This window comes from Suncus etruscus, chromosome 7, assembly GCF_024139225.1.
Source record: "Suncus etruscus isolate mSunEtr1 chromosome 7, mSunEtr1.pri.cur, whole genome shotgun sequence".
In the NCBI taxonomy this organism is placed as follows: domain Eukaryota; kingdom Metazoa; phylum Chordata; class Mammalia; order Eulipotyphla; family Soricidae; genus Suncus; species Suncus etruscus.
The window spans coordinates 113,404,419-113,422,018 of NC_064854.1; the positions used below are offsets into that span (position 1 = coordinate 113,404,419).

Here is a 17,600-nt window from a genome sequence, read left to right on the forward strand (position 1 = left end):
AGGTTGTCCAAGTTTCTACAACAAATAGAGCCAGAAATGTCAGTTGAGGTTGTTGTTGTTGTTTTTTAATACTTTATTGATTGATTGGTTTCCGGGCCACATTTAGCCCAGCAAAGCTCAGGGGTTACTCCTGGCTCTGCACTCAGAAATGGCCCCTAGCAGGCTGGGAGACCATCTGGGATGCCAGGAATCGAACTGGGTCCCTCCCGGGTCAGCCACATGCAAGGCAAATGCCCTACAGCTGTGCTATCACTCAGGCCCAGTCAGTTGAGATTAATAGTAATTAATAAACTTAGACCCAAGCAAGACACAAAAGGTTTCAGAGACTCAAGGAGGTTTGCAAAGCAAGAGCCTCAAGGTTGATTTTTTTGTTTTGGTTTGGGTCACACCCAGAAGTGTTCAGGGGTTCCTCCTGGCTCTACACTCAGAAATTTCTCCTGGCAGGTATAGAGGACCACAGGGGATGCCAGGAATCAAACCCGGATCTGTCCTGGGTTGGCAGCGTGCAAGGCAAAAGCTCTACCTGCTGTGTTATTGCTTTGGTCCTCCAAGAAGTTTTAAAGAGCAAAAGGTGACACTGTCTTTCAAACACTGTGAAATTAAGACCGAGATTTACTCGAACTTTTTTTTCTTAGTATCACAGTTAAACCTGCAGCTAAACAGCAGAGTGAATGCAAGTATCCAATGTGGACCCTGAGGCCTGGCAGTCTGCAGGGATACAAAGCAATAAGTACAGTTCTTGAACTCCAAAATAGACCGCATTATACCTAAAAATGTGAAACAGGGAGCCTCTTCATGTCCCAGTGTCAACAATGCTCATGAAAGAAACCAATTCACGACACACTTTATTAAATTCCAAAATGAAACTACGCTTCTCTCCCTTTCTAGAATGAGTCCTGCTGCCTGTCCAGAGTTTCTGGCCCTACTCACCAAACTAATCCCTTGAAGCAAACTGCTTTGCTGTAAGCTTCCACCTGACAATACTAACAATGTAAGAAGACAACGATCACAGGTACCCAGAATCCAAAAATGAAATGGAATTACACTTCCAACAATACATCCCACATGTCTGTATTAATATTAAAATGATGCACCCTAACAAAATCAAGTGTTTTTAAAAAGAAAATGCTGAGAGGAAACATGTTCAATGTAAGATGAAGACGGTAGCAGGAAAACATAATATCTTCTCTAATTTAGTCAAAGTAATAATTTAGTCAAAGTAATAATAATCATCTCACCACGATGGATAGGTTCTTTGTTATAATGTGACAGTTATTAGGAAAAGTAAGAGAATATGTAAGTACTTTATGCTTACATGTCAAAGACAAGACAGGCTTTTAAGATAACAAAAAACAAAGATGTTCCATAGAGACAAGACCTTTGGTGTGAAATGGAAATCCTCTAAAATCCAAATACACATAGAAAACACAAACTTGGGCCCGGAGACATAGCACAGTGGCGTTTGCCTTGCAAGCAGCCGATCCAGGACCTAAGGTGGTTGGTTCGAATCCCGGTGTCCCATATGGTCCCCTGTGCCTGCCAGGAGCTATTTCTGAGCAGACAGCCAGGAGTAACCCCTGAGCATCGCCGGGTATGGCCCAAAAACTAAAAAAAAGAAAACACAAACTTGATATCATGTATGCTTAATCCTCAATCCTGAACACTGAAGTCCAAATCTAACTTCTGATTCATTTTAAAGGATGAGGCCAAGCTAGAAATCTTCCACCTAAGCATCCTTTAATTTTAGTGCATGAACCTTTCAAAGCCACAGATATTAACAGGGATGTTAGCTTTTCAACTCAAAAACCAAAATTCCCCACCTCCTGATCTACTTTTTTCTCCACTAAATAATTACCAGCGCACACTAGATTATTACTCCCAAATTATCATCTTTGTATCAAGTCAAGAAGAAAAAGGGTAAAAAGGAAAAAAAAAAAAAGGGAAGAAAAAGGGTATCTTGACCATGGAAATGATACAGGTAGGTCGATTATGCTTTAATGATGAAACTGCTTAAATGTTTTAGGTAAGCCTAACGTGGGGTTTGTTTGTTTGTTTTTCAGTTACAAACCGGGTTTATATTAAATACATGGTGCAGTTAGGGCATTTTGTACAGAAGACATAGGGGGGAAGGTATTAAGGACACCAGTGAAATCTAATGTAAAAACTCTAGTCCCATGTGCTCAGGTGCCCTGAGTTTACAAGGCCTGATATAGATACTCCACATTAATAAAAGATTATGCAAGACCCTCCTTCAAAAATTGTCTGTCCCTCAGGAAGTGTTATCTGTCTAAAGGCGATGATTGATGGCCATATCCCAGAAGGCAGGGAGGGTCAAGGAAGCAGGATTTTAAACAAAGAAAAACTGAGGGACCCCAATGGAGTTGATGTTTCATCAACAATGAAGTCCTGACTCCCAATCTTAATCACAGCTGAAGGAACTGTCAGACGGAACTCTCGATTCTTAATGTCCACCTTCCTGCTTGCCCAGGTCAAAGATTTGACAGCCCCTATCTCAGAGTAGGAAGCAAGGGCTCAGAAGCAGACAGACACAACCACCCATACCCACACATATATACACACACATGCTTCCGAATGTCTCTGAGTAAGAAAATATTTTACTGAAGACACTCTTTCTGTCTCATGCATGAGCCACATCTGTTGGCACCTGCCTATGGACAGAGACTGCTGGGTGGTAGGGCAGCTCAGCAGCAGGGACTGCAGAGGTTCTAGAGACAGTCCTTCCTCCCCTTGAGACATGTGTGATTCCTCTATCGTCACATATTATTTCTCAGTTCCAACTCAAATTTGACCTTTCAGCATTGTCGATCACTGTCCTCTCCACCACCTCCAATTCTTTTTGACAAATGCTGGCGAAATCTCACTGATGCCTCATTCGCAAACTCCCAATCCCAGGAGAAGGCTTCGGACAGGAGCCAAGGGTCAGTCAGCTCCTGCACAGACCTCATACTGTGCTTGCTCCAGTGCATCCTTGGCCTCACATTGTTTGTGGGACAAGTTCACCTTCAAACCAGATGTCAGGTTATGTTGGTGCAGCTGGAGCCAAGATTGCTGACGCCCCATTAGCGTTCTGCTTCTTGTGTCTGCTGTCTCCTGTTTCCATGAACAGTAGCCATATGTTTTTTTCTGGATTCATGTTTCTCATTCTGTACTGCATTGCTAGGCATATATATTAATATATACAATTGATAGTTTATATTAATATAACTACATATTAATATAATTTCTAGTGTGTAATAAAATATTAATATAAATAGTATTCTATAATTATATATGATTACTATTAATATGTATTAAGGCCCCAGATAAAGTTCTTCCCAACCCCCCAGCCTGCGATTGTAGAAGATGCACAAAGACCCAGAAAACTTTCCCCACATTTGGCATAATCTGAACCTGCTGAAACAAATCACAAGTACCAAGAAAAGCTCATCAACACTCAGATGAATTTCCAAGAGCAACTCCAAAAAAACTTGAAATAAAAGTCCAGCTAAAGCTAAGAGAAGGAAATGGGGCCACAAAAAAATAAAAGTAGAGCCTTGCTTTCCTTTTCAGTAAAATAGAGCTAAAATTGCCAATTTCATAGGATTACTCTCAGTACCATGTAAGTTTCTACACCAAGAGCACCACACACAGTATTGGACAGAGTGTATTTTAAATACCTTATTAGGACCAGAGGCTATTTTAAATAGCCTCTGAAAGAGGCAAGGCCCAAACCCCCTTTTCCCAAGTTATAGTAAGTTAAAATAATTTGGGGGGGATTTAGGGTCACACCCAGCAGGGCTCAGGTTCCTCCTGGCTCTACGCTCAGAAATCACTCCTGGCAGGCTTGGGGAATTATAAGGGATGCAGGCAGTCAAACCATCATCCTCTGCATGCAAGACAAACACCCTACCCCCATGCTATTCCTCCAGCCCCATAATAGTTAAAATCTTTAAAAAAAAAAAAAACGGTATGCTGACACGATAATGGAAATATATTGCAGAGACTGATTTTGTAAGCATCAAAACCCCATCAATTCAGCCACAAGTCATAATGGGAAAACCACACCCAAAGGGTAAGCCAGGTTTCACTGATTGATACCAATCATTGTAAATCATAATTCTAGTGGAACTCAAGATACTGGCCAATCAGAAAAGGTCTGCTCTCTTCCAGAAAGGATTATGACAGGGAATCAGAAGCCTCATGGGAGTGTTTCTGAGGGTCAACTAGAGGATTCATTGTAGAGCTGAAAAAATGGAATGAAGAAAGAACCAAAAATCTATGGATCTGTTGATATAACTTAAATCTGTGACAAAACCAATTTGAATCCATACCCATAAAACAGTTTCATGTTTTATATTGAACCAAGCATCTGCCAAACCTCATTTCACCTGTGACCTGCAGACAAAAGATGCCTCAAATGATATTAACACTGACCTTCAAATAAGTCATTGCAACTCTTTACCAGATGTCTCCACACACAAGACCATGGTCAAGACTATAGCTCTTACTCTCAATCCCAAATGTTATCAGCATACCAACTTATAGATCCTTCAACCTACCTATGAATTTAGTTGGTCCTAAGTGGGGTCCAGAAAGCAGTACATGGTCTTAAAGTTCTTCAATGACTATTTTGGAGTGAGACTTAAAAACCACTATCCTCTCTCCAGTGACCTCCAACTCTGACATTCTCAACTCTATCCCGCATAGTTTATAACTTGACAACTGATGTTACAACACTAGCAAAGAGCTAGATGGGCAGAAAATAGCATGCTTTAGAAATCCCACAAGTGTGACATCAATCTCAGAAATTAGACACTCCAAAGTAAACCAGCATTTGAGGCAGGAATCTCAAATACAAATAAACCAGACTGAAAGTCAGAAAATGGGGTTAACTTCAAGGATGTTATTAATTTCTACACGAACCCTTTACAAAAGAAATGATCTAAAGTTGGAATCTCCACACCCACTCCACCCTACTGTTTCCTGAAAAGAAAGTGTTCTTCATTTCCCAGAACTTTTGAGATCATTGGGGTTGTTGGTACAAAAGAGGACAGAGGCAGCCAACAGCATCTCTCAAACAGTGTCATCACGGTCCTGCCAGTAAAGCAAAGCAATAGAGATTTACCAGGTAACAAGATATTAGATCTACTTCAGAATTCCATTTTTTAAAGTTTCATTCTTTAGACTAGCTCTAGGCCATAGATTCTAAAGTTCCACACTCACCAAGTAGTTCCCCAAATCCACTAACCTCAGACCAAGAAAGCAGAATCTCCAGAGGTATATGCAATTCAAAAACAAGGGAGGTGAGCATAACAAGATCCTCCACGACAGTGTAAAACCACAGAATCTGTATTCTTTAAACTGCAAGCTGTCCCAGCATCCATACCTTCCCACTGAGGTGGAAGAGATCTAAACTAAGAATCTGAGCACTCTAAAGAAAGTTCATTTGGGGCTGAGATATAGTTTTCTGTAAACCACACCATTACTGAACTGTAATAAAGGGGATTAGGAAGTCTCCCAAGGAAGATGGGTGGATTCTGTCTTCATCTATTCCTCTAAGCATTGAGATTCAATGCAGGTAGTTACACAAAGTACAAATGGACAGAAAAACTGGCTCAGAAGGGCATGCTGCCTGAATTGTAAAGGACTTTATGCTCATGGCGATCAGCAGTTCTCAGCCTACCAGTTGTGATGGAGTTTGGCCAAGAGTATGTGTTTAATATTTGGTGAATGATGAATAAATAAATGAATATAAGAACGGCAACAAAGGGCCAGAGCGGTGGCACAAGGGATAAGGCGTCTGAGTTGCCCCGCGCTAACCTAGGACCGCGGTTAGATTCCCCAGTGTTCCATATGGTCCCCCAAGCCAGGAGCAATATCTGAGCACATAGCCAGGAGTAACCCCTGAGCGTCACCGGGTGTGGCCCAAAATTCCAAAAAAAGAATGGCAACAAAAGAAAATTGAAGGTTTCTGTATCAGAGGACTATCAAGTCAGGGCTGGTGCACATGACAGGCATGTGAAGGCCAGAGATTCAGTTTCAACACCACACATAGTTCCTCTGAGGTCTTCAGTGGTGGCATTGGTCATCCCCAGCACTGCTGGACTGGAGGAGCACTGGGCCAAGTGTCCCCTGGGAATGGCCCCATCCCCTCTGATCACCCCTGGGATCCTCCTCCCACCCAAATCCAGAACAGGATGATCTAGTTCTTTACGCATGCGTGAGTTTACATAAGCACCAAAATGAAAACAACCCTCTCCTCTCCTCTCATCTCCTCTCCTCTCCTGTCCTGCTTTCTACTCATTGGCCTCCATTTAGAACAGCAAACATCTGAAACAAGAAGTTGAAAAAAATGATCTTGAATACCCAACAACACTCTTCAAGGATACAACAACTCAGAAATGTTACTGGTCAGCAAAAGAATTGATGGCCTGGCAACCAGACTTCTTACACACAAACTATTCACCGAAGATGACTATATTTATTTTCCTTCTGATTTCTTCTATGTCAATAATTTCTGCTTTCTTTTTCCCTAAATGGGAGTATCATTAGGCACAATTTACTGGCAGTTGCATCACTTAAAACAAAACACAATGCCTCATTGCATTTTTATCCTATAACAAGATAACTCTTTAAAGATGTTATTTATTTATTTAGGTTTTTGGTTTGGGAACCACACCTGGTGACACTCAGGGGTTACTCCTGGCTCTATGTTCAGAAATCGGTCCTGGCTTGGGGGTTCAAATGGGACACCAGAGATTGAACCACGGTCTGTCCTGGATCAGCCGTGTGCAACGCAAATGCCCTACTACTGCGCTATAGCTCAGGCACCTAAAGATGTTTTTTTAAATCATCATTTGAGAGCCAAAGAGTGATCGCACAACAAACTGGGGCTCATACTTTGCATGCAGGTGACAAGGGTTTGATCACCAGAACTGCACTATCCTTGAGCACCATAAGTAGCAAGAACCTAAGGTGTGGTCTCTGAGCACCACTGGATATGGGCCAAAAACAAAACAAAAATTATCATTGGAACAGTGGTCCCAAAATAAAAGCATAGAGTATAATGGGCAACTTAATATTGTATTGGCAAATAGCAAAGATTTACAAAAAGAAACAATCTGTGGTTCCCAAGATACAGACAAGTACACCAAATTCAATCAATTTTAATACTCTTTATTTTAAGCTCAAGCAGCCAACCAACAGCAACATGGCAGTGATATGGTTAGGCTATGAATCATAGTATTGATTTTCAATCTCTTCTCTGCAGAAAATTAAATTATGCAAATGCATGGCTTTACAGATTCTTACCTTAATGTGAAATTACATACTTGCTTATGTCAGCAACTTAATTACACAATTAAAAATGGAGCATGCTTATGAAAATATGCAATTTCACTCTTCAGCGTAGACAAGAAGTATAAATCTACCTATGGTTAGAGTGTAACTAAAAAAGAGGGAGGAGTTAGTGTTATGCAACCATCTATTCTACCAAGTTCCATGGCACTGAGCCCACTATGGAGCTAAAATCCTCATTCAGCAGAAAGCTCAGGAGAGATCTTAGTGGCGGCACAGAATGTTTCAATAAAAATGTTTCAATAAAAATGAATCATAGTGATGCAACCAGTGTAAGAAACAAAGGAGGGACCAGACAGGTAGCATGGTGGGTTGAGTGCTTGCCTTGAACATAATTGAACAGAGTTTGATCCCTGAGCCTGCCATTAGTGATTCTTGAGTGAAAAACAGAATGCAAGCACTGAGCACCATGGGGCATTGACCCCAAATAAACAAACTAACCAAAACAAGAAAGCTATAAAAGAAGTCTAACCTATACCCTACTGTACAATTAGTAAGTGGTCGGTCTCTAGTCCAAGTTCAACCACCACACAAGTATAGAGTAACTTAACTGGGCACTGAGGGTTATCAAATTCAGGCAGTTTCCAAGGTCTGGATAGTGTAACATTGAAATTCGTTTAGAAAGGAAAAACTCGGGCCAGATCAGAGTGATAATACAGTGGGTAGGGCATTTGCTTTGCACATGAGTGACCTAGGTTCAAACTCTGTATCCCACCCCGATGATCCCCCAAGCAACAAATGGAGCATTTCCTAAGTACAGAGACAGGAATAATCCCTGAACACCATCAAGTGTGCCCCACATAAAAAAATTTTTAATAAAATGAATTAAAAAGTTACACATTGACTTTATGTTCTAGAAAGGAAATAATAAGTGACTCCCAGGAGAATATTAAGTCCCTCAATTTTGACAGGATGAAAGTAGAGGTTTCAAAACCAATAGCACTAACTAGCCAGTGATGCCTAAGTCTCTCTCAGCAGGAGGAATCTTAAGTCAAGTTGATTGCTATTCAGACAGCTCTGTGAGTGACAGGTATTTTCATCAGGGAGTTTCTATAAACTCTATCACCTCTCTCAACTTCTATGGAGCCTACCTCAATTCCAGCCTGCAGCAAAAATGATAAAACTGTTTCCAGACCCAAAGGCCCAATCCAAGCCTAGAAAAACTATCCTGATTTACCTCTACTTAAGACATCAATGAAAGGGGTTGCTATGTACATGATTTAATTTCCAAGATCCACCTGTTTATGACAATAAAGGCTTTTATTACAGGAATGTAAACACAAATGAGTATCTCATCTCCCTTCGCTGTTTCTTTAGGAGGATTCTATATAATCCTACTCTCTTTCTCACAAAAATTTTGATGGGGAGAAGGGATTTCAAGCTGGGTCAAGTTTTCCATGTTAATGCATAAGGTAATCATTTTTCATACAAAGAAACCAGCCCCCATAAACACTATATTCAATAACTTCTTTATTTTGACATAGGTTTCTTTTCCTAGGTTTTACTGCCAAAGAGAAGAACAGGGTCACTGAATCTACTTAGGATAAAAATAAATGTTCTTACATATTGATAGAGAACATTTTTCTTTCCAAATGGCAAATGTGTGAATTGGAATTAAAGTGTCTAACTAATGTTTTATTGTTTCTGACAAAGATGATCCATTTACATCCGCATCTGGTGCTGGTGCATATAAAAATGAATGAAGTCTGAAGTGTCCACCAAGAAAGAAAGAAAGAAAGAAAGATCTGGGCTGGGCCCAAATGTTCAAAATAACCACAACATTCCACCACTTTACTCTTTGAGTTTAACTCACTGAATGAATGGTATTTACTCGATCCCAGCCATGTTCTGACCTCCTAGAAGGGAAATAATTTCTATGACAGAGGTTGTACAAAGGTGAAACCTGAGTAAGTTTATAATTAACAGCGCAGTGCTTTGTCTAGAGCAGGTCTAATATATTGGACCCAAAGCAAAATAGTGTAGTGGCACTTGATGACATGTCCACTTAACTGTATATATAATTCTGAGTCACCCCAAGAACTGAGAGGGCTAGAGAAACAGCTCAATAGGTTGAATGAAGGAAGGCTTGCATGAAGGAAGGACAGGTTCAACTCCTGGCCCTTAAAGGTTCCAGGTGCATATACCCTAATGTAGCCTCCACCCAGTACCACTGGATGTACTCTCCCCCCCAACCCATATATCCATAATTTTGGGGGGGAAAGGGCATACCCTGTGGTACTGGGTGGAAGCTACACTAGGGTATATAATCTATATGTGTGTATGTTATATATATACAGAAATAAATTAGCATACATCCAAAATTGAAAAACATCTGTACAAAGATTGGGGCTGGAGAGATGGCACAGTAGTAAGGCCTTTGCCTTGTATGTGGCCAACCCAGAAGGGACCAGGTTCAATTCCCGGCATCCCCTATGGTCCCCTGGCCTGCCAGGGGAGATTCCTGAGTACAGAGCCAGGAGTGGCCCTGGGCACCACTGAGTGTGGCCCCAAAACCAATCAGACAATACAATTAATAAAGTTTTATTTTGGTTTTTTTTTGGGGGGGAGGGTCACACCCTGCAGCACTCAGGGGTTACTCCTGGCTTTATGCTCAGAAATCGCTCCTGGCAGGCTCAGGGACCATATGGGATGCCGGGATTCAAACCACTGTCCTTCTGCATGCAAGGCAAATGCCTTACCTCCATGCTATCTCTCCGGCCCCAAAATAAATAAAGTTTTTTTTTAAAAAGGTAATTCTGATTTTTCCAGTGCCAGAATGACAATTACTGAATGAGGATGAGGGATGAAGGGCTCTCGTATAGAATCCTAGTTCTTTGCCAGAAGTGATGCCAAAAAATAAACCAACAAAAATTAAATGACAAGTATTCCCATTTTCAAATTCAGAATCCTTTTTTCCAAAATGGCAGGTAAGCAGTGAGTCAAGCTGTTTACATCTATTATAACTACCCATACAACAAACAAACTAAAGCTCTCTCATGGATGGTGAAATTTCTATCAAGTATAATTTTCTCTAAATTTTCAAGAGCATTCGAGAGCATTAAATCCCACACAATAGTCTAAAATGAACAAATCTTTATCTTTTTTATACCTACGATGGGCTGGAGTATCAAATTATAGTTAAAAGTAATTAAATATTCTGATCAGTCTCTCATCTCCTTTGTGCTTGCATTTCAATTAATTGTAGTAAAATCTACTCAGTGAGCATCTCCCAAAAAGATGAATCAAGAAGTGCATGCCTTTAAAACTGCTGCAGCACAAATAGGTCTTCTAATTGTTTGTGGTAATCTGAAATACAATAGATTATATTACAGTATATTCAAATGAACTTATTGTTCCAGCGACCAAATAAAAATACTTCTCAGCTAAAGTGGTAAAGAGACCTAAATAGAGCCATGACTTCTTTTATTTTTTTTTAACAAATAGATTACTAAAAATCATAGGCGATTTAAAAAAAAGAAGAATACCAAAAAACCAGCTCGAGAAAACCGACATAAGTCCTGAAGAGAAACAAAATAGCATAACCCATTCTTATGGTAACACTCTAAAATAAGTGATTGCAAAAACCAGGTTCTAATTTTCAATCAGACAGCATGGTAGAAGGAATAAAAATGAACAATCGGGCCCGGAGAGATAGCACAGCGGCATTTGCCTTGCAAGCAGCCGATCCAGGACCAAAGGTGGTTGGTTCGAATCCCGGCGTCCCATATGGTCCCCCGTGCCTGCCAGGAGCTATTTCTGAGCAGACAGCCAGGAGTAACCCCTGAGCACCGCCGGGTGTGGCCCAAAAACCAAAACCAAAAAAAAAAAAAAAAGAACAATCATCCTATGTCATTAACTATGCCGTTGTTCAAAGTTGTCTGAAACAATAGTTTCAAGAAAAAGGAACACCTTTCTAAATTGGTTTACTCTTGAGGCTCATTAGACATATATGATGAAAATCTGAAAACACTGAAGGATCACTCGAATCCTTGTAAAAAATGGATCCTAGCTTCAGACATCTGGGGTATCAGATAAAAATATCAGTCATGTAAATCCAATCCATTTTAATAATTTGGGTTTTTTTTTTTTTTAAACAAAACAAGTCTACTGGTTCTTTACTCTCACCAGGAAAAGATGGACATCAAGAAAGAGAAGGTGTGTTAATGTCAATTGCAGCAAATCTTTATTTCTTCTATAATTATAATTTCCCTTTGAATCTTTAGTGATCAAGACAACTGTCAAAATAAGCATAATGCTACAGTGTTTTGTGTCACTAGTGCTATGGGTCTGGGCTTGTTTTTATTTATGTGTGCCAAATTTGTTACCAGCATGGAGGAAATCCAGGAAAGAAGTCCTAATATTTAATTTTTGATGAGAAAGCTGGGAGGGCTTATTAAAATATCAAGAATGCCCTATGTGAACCACAATGTGTTATATGAATAGCACCTGGCTCTTTGCACAAGAATTGTGACCCAACCAAATCCCATTTAGTCATTTCTATTTATTATTTCTTGTTCCCTAAAGCACTTGAGTCTGGCACTCATGGTCTGGTCCCATAATTAACTCAATTAATTGCTATTTTTCTAATAATTCTATGGTTTAAATACAACAAGTCAAGAAAAATTATGTAATCAGCCTAAAAACTGTCACAGCTCTGAAACAGGCATTATTATCAAGTATGTATTAGTGACTTTATGCCAAAACTATTCCAAAAAAATTGACCTTTAGGACTGACAAAAAATGTAAGTAAATACCTATTCCACTTGCTCCAAAGTAAATATCACAAAAAAAAAAAAAGTTTCTACAAGCCTCTCAGAAAACTAAAATGAAATTATTTCAAAGGGAAGCAATTGTACATGAGTGATTCTTCCCTTCTCGATTGGTAACAGAGCAAAATAAAATCATAGTCTGATAGCACTTATATAAAAATAGAGAGTGAATCTCTAGCATGATATGGAGAATATCCACATAAAAGTATATACACAACTGTGTTTTTTTCTTTTCAAAAAGAAAGCATTACTATTGAAAACAGAAAAATAAATATTGTACTACAAACTGAGTTATGTAATCTATGTAATCATAATATTGCATAGATTAATAGAAGCTCGTCATTAATTTGTTTACTTTGAGGAAGGAAGGGCATGCTGGGGTTAAAGAATCCTGTTGTATTTTCTTTGATTTCCAATTTGTAAAGGTACCCATTTCAAAATCAAAGCACATGGGACCAACACTGAGCACACTTATTCTCCTTTCCAGACTCAGAGATAAATGGTTTTCATAGTAACCAAACATATACACCAGGATAAAGTCCCCAATCATGGTAAATGTCATAAAAAATACATTGCAGGCACAAACCCTAGTCTCTATATTTGAAAAACAAACAGTGAGGGGGCACTCTGATCTTGATACTAAAAACAGGGCACAGCTCACATTGTAGATTGAATTTATTCTAAAAGCTTTAGAATAGAACACCCAGAAGTTAGCAGCTGTGGGACCAGGTTGGAGATACCACTTAAATCCTAACCAGCTAGCTACTCTGTGATCTGCAGCTAACTAGCTAACTAGCTCACTAGACTGAGCACATATTTTACATATGGAGGTCCTGATGTTGACCTTGGCCCTACGTGACCCTCCAAGAGCCATCAGTGCTTCCTAAGCACAGAAACATGTGGAGCTCAGAGGCCTTCTGGGTGAGGCTCAGAAATCAGAAACAAAATTAAAATAACCACAGCTCTCTGTTTCAATAGAAACATAAGTTCAAAGCTGTGAGCAATGAAACATCAGTAAGGAATACTTAATAAATTATTCTAGATAATTCATTGTTGCATGATGATAAAAATTTTGTCTTGGCTCAGAAATGTAGCTCAAAGGTAGAACATTTTTCTTGCTTATCTTGGGCCTTGGATAGTTTCAATCTCTAGCATAGGAGAAAGAAAAAATATTTTTAGCAGCTATACAAGTCTGTCTATAATCATGAAGACAATATATTTGGGGGGGGGGTCACACCGGGCAGCACTCAGGGATTACTCCTGGCTCTGCTCAGAAATCACTCAGGCAACCATATGGGATGCCGGGATTCGAACCACCGGCCTCATGCATGCAAGGCAAATGCCCTACCTCCATGCTATCACTCCAGCCCCAATAAAGACAATATTGACAACCAAAGAGATAGTATAGAATATAAAGTGGATCTAGTGCTTGCCTTACAATGACATGGGTTTAAACCCCAGACACCCACACACTGCCAGGGGGGTCACTCCTGAGCACAGTGCCAGTAATAAGCATATCAGTTAAGGTCAAAATTCAACCCCTCTCCCCAAAAAAGTTTAAAAACAACAAACAAACATACATGTATATTTGCTAGCCAGTAGAAAGAGAAGTTACTAAATAAACCTGTATATCTAGTCCATAGAACCATTTTTCCCTTCCTGAAACACAACAAACATCAATCCTGTGCTTTTACCCCTAGTATTTAAAAGGAAAAATAATCCAAGAAATCACCCAGGTGACCACTTCAACTTCAAAGTTGTAATTACAATATACTAGGGTTGGGGCCGGAGAGATAGCATGGAGGTAAGGCGTTTGCCTTTCATGCAGAAGATCGGTGGTTCAAATCCCGGCATCCCATATGGTCTCCTGAGCCTGCCAGGAGCAATTTCTGAGCATAGAGCCAGGAGTAACCCCTGAGCACTGCCAGGTGTGACCAAAAACAAAAACAAAAACAAACAAACAAAAAAAAAAAAAAACAATATACTAGGGCTATAAATTCCTGTTCTCTCATGTTTCTTTTTAAATTAATTTTTAATTAATTTGGGGCCACACCCAGTGACACTCAGGGGTTACTCCTGGCTATGCACTCAGAAAATGCCCCTGGCTTGGGGGACCATATGGGACACCGGAGGATCGAACGCGTTCTGTTCTAGGTTAGCACGTGCAAGCAAATGCCCTACTGCCCATGCCACCACTCTGGCTCTCATGTCTTTTTTTATGTATATATATCATATATCTATATGTTATATATCTCATATATATATATAATGTATTAGTCTATGTTCCTTTCCCACAAGAATGAAATTTGCTTTATTATCTTCAACTATATGAGAGGAAATAATACCATAAGAAGTATCTTCATTTTCCTTTCCTTGAAGAAGAGACATTAAATTCAACCTGCAATGCAAGTCTTAACAAAAAAAAAAAAACAAAAAAAAAAAAACAACCTTTAAAGGGGCTATTACAATCTTTAAAATATTATTTAAATTGAAAATTCTTAATCACATAAAATTTTCATCAGTACATCAAAATGAATAAATGCATCTACTGTATCAACATCTAAGACAACTTTTAACAAGTTCTAAGAGCAGTTTCTTAAACTAATTACATGGGGAAAAACTTTTTTGGATAAAGAACAATTTAACAAAGCTCTTTTCTACTGAAAAAACATTAACTATTAAATAAGCAGAAGTTTTTTTTTTTTAAGCCTTTTCTATAATCTCTGGATTTGACTGATTGTACGAAAGACCTTTAATTGTTTTATTTGGGGGGCTACTAGGCAGTGCCCTGGAACTATATAATGTTGAAGATTGAGCCCAAGTCTCCAGTATGCAAAGCATATGGTAACTGAACTACCTCTGTGCCCTGATAAGATCCATTTCAAGAGTCAAATGGTGAAGCAATTTTTTGCTTTAAAATGTTCAAGTCGGGTCGGGAAGGTGGCGCTAGAGGTAAGGTGTCTGCCTTGCAAGCGCTACTCAAGGAAGGACCACGGTTCGATCCCCCGGCGTCCCATATGGTCCTCCCTAGCCAGGAGCGATTTCTGAGCGCATAGCCAGGAGTAACCCCTGAGCGTCAAACGGGTATGACCCAAAAACAAACAAAATAAAATGTTCAAGTCCCAGGCCTGGAGCAATAGCACAGTTGTAAGGCCTTGCATGCAGCTAACACAGGACAGGTGGTGGTTCAAATCCCATCATCCCATATGGTCTTCCCAAGCCTACCAGGAGTGCTTTTCTGAGTGCAGAGTCAGGAGCTCTGAGCTCTGCCGTCGGCTGTGAGCCAAAAAACAAACAAACAAACAAACAAACAAACAAAAAAACATATTTCAAGTCCCAAACCAAAATTTTTTCAGCTTCCTATTTCCTTTATTTTCGATTATATCTATAAGAAGTTGCATAAAATCAATTGCAAGGAGCTTTTTCAACTCTAACTTTAAATCTTTTTATGTCTCTGTAATATAGTAAATTAAGTTTGAGGGCGAGGAAAAATGAATGAGTTTCTGTTCCTTATTTGGTAAATATAATAATTGTAAAAGGAATATTTTTTTATCTTTGATGCTCCCAATCTAGCAAAAGGTTTAAAATTGCTTTAAATCGGGCCGGAGAGATAGCATGGAGGTAAGGCGTTTGCCTCTCATGCAAAAGGTTATCGGTTCGAATCCCGGCGTCCCATATGGTCCCCCGTGCTCGCCAGGAGTGACTTCTGAGCATGGAGCCAGGAGTAACTCCTGAGCACTGCCGGGTGAGACCCAAAAACCAAAAAAAAAAAAAAAAAAAAAAAATTGCTTTAAATCCTTTTAAATTTGGACTGGAGAGATAGCACAGTGGTTAGTGTTTCCCTTGCACGCAGCCAACCTCTGTCAGATTCTTGGCATCCCATATGGTCCTCAAGCCCTCCAGGAGTAACCCCTGAGAGCCATCTCTGTCTATGCCCCCCCAAAAGAAATCCTATTAAATTTGAGACAGCAGTTGAAAAAGGAAAGCATATGCAGGGAAATATTCGGGAACAAAGTGGTATAACATATGCACCCAAACCACAGGAATGCAGACTACAGAAATCCTGAGTGAATTTCTGAAAATAATGACTTCTTTAGTATTGTTCACAGAGGTTTATTAAACACATTTGCTCTTAAATATCACTTCAGTGTAATCAGTGAGCGAGCATTCAGTGAATAGGTGAATGCAACGGATGGTAGAAGAAGCTGATGAGAACCTAAGGTTTCTCTTTTGTGTCTTGTTCAAGTTAATCTATTCTTTGATATTTAACACAATGGAGCCAAGAAGGCTGCAGATTTTAAGTGTTTCAGAAATCATACATGATAGGAGGCTCATTCAGGAATCAATGCTTTAGAGAAAGGTTAAAAAAGCACTTTCTGAAATGCATTGAGGACTTCTCCCTTCACACCACAGGAAAGGAAGTCTTTAATAGAGAGATGCTTTGACAAGAGAATGCTTACTAAAATAATTTTACCCAAAGTGAAGAAACGCTCAAACCCAGGACAAAACAATGAATAAAATGCAGACACCAGGGAGAGGTATTCTGGACAAAAAGTGCTGAATTCATACTTCAGAGAAAAGTACAATTTTTTTTTTAATCTGATCAGTGTCAGAGGAAAGAACTGTTCCTAGAACTTCTCCTGTACTGTTTTTGTTTGTAAATGAACAAATAAAGAGCAAAGTTACTGTTTCTTCAGCGAAGTGTACCAGGAGCTGGGGGGGGGGGGGAGGGAAAGGGAGAGAGGGGGAGGGAGAGGGGGAGACGGGGGGAGGGAGAGAGGGAGAGAGAGAGAGGGAGAGAGAGAGAGAGGGAGAGGGGGAGGGGGAGGGGGAGAGAGAGAGAGAGAGAGAGAGAGAGAGAGAGAGAGAGAGAGAGAGAGAGAGAGAGAGAGAGAGAGAGAGAGAGAGAGAGAGAGAGAGAGAGAGAGTGAGAGTTCTTTCACTGGAATACCCTGACATTTTAGACCCACACACCCCAAAATATTAAGGTGTAAAACAACTCAGTGCTGCCACTTTCCAAGAAACCATTAAGCACCTTGGCAAAGTTACTTTACACAGCTCAACACAGAGAAATTCAAGCCCACATTTTGTAAATAAAAAGACACAGGAAAATGGCATTTCAAGAGGGTCTATAAGGTAAAAAATGGGTACCGTTGGTTAAGAAAGAATTAAGACATAACTCCTCCATACACCCTACCAGGATTCAATCCCTGACACCCAGTGGGTTAACCAGAGTCCCCCAGGAGAGCACCCTAAGCTCACAATAAGCATTGAGTATCCTATAATATTACAGCAACAACTAAAAAAAAAAAAAATAAAGAGAAATACAAAGGAAATAAGAAGTGCATAATCTAAAATTTCTTTCTCTTTTCTTTATTGTTTTTCTTTATTTTTATTTTGGTTTTGGGGCCACACGCAGTGATGCTCAGGGGATATTTCTGGCTATGTGTTCAGAAATCAATCCTGCCTTGAGGG

The 17,600-nt window shown here is 39.8% G+C and overlaps 1 protein-coding gene across 2 annotated transcripts in view; it reads right to left on the reverse strand.

The window, feature by feature from the left end:
- The window catches only part of PTPRG (protein tyrosine phosphatase receptor type G), an 837,085-nt gene that overhangs the window by 634,206 nt on the left and 185,279 nt on the right, over nt 1-17,600 (reverse strand). The gene's annotated exons all lie outside the window — the stretch shown is intronic.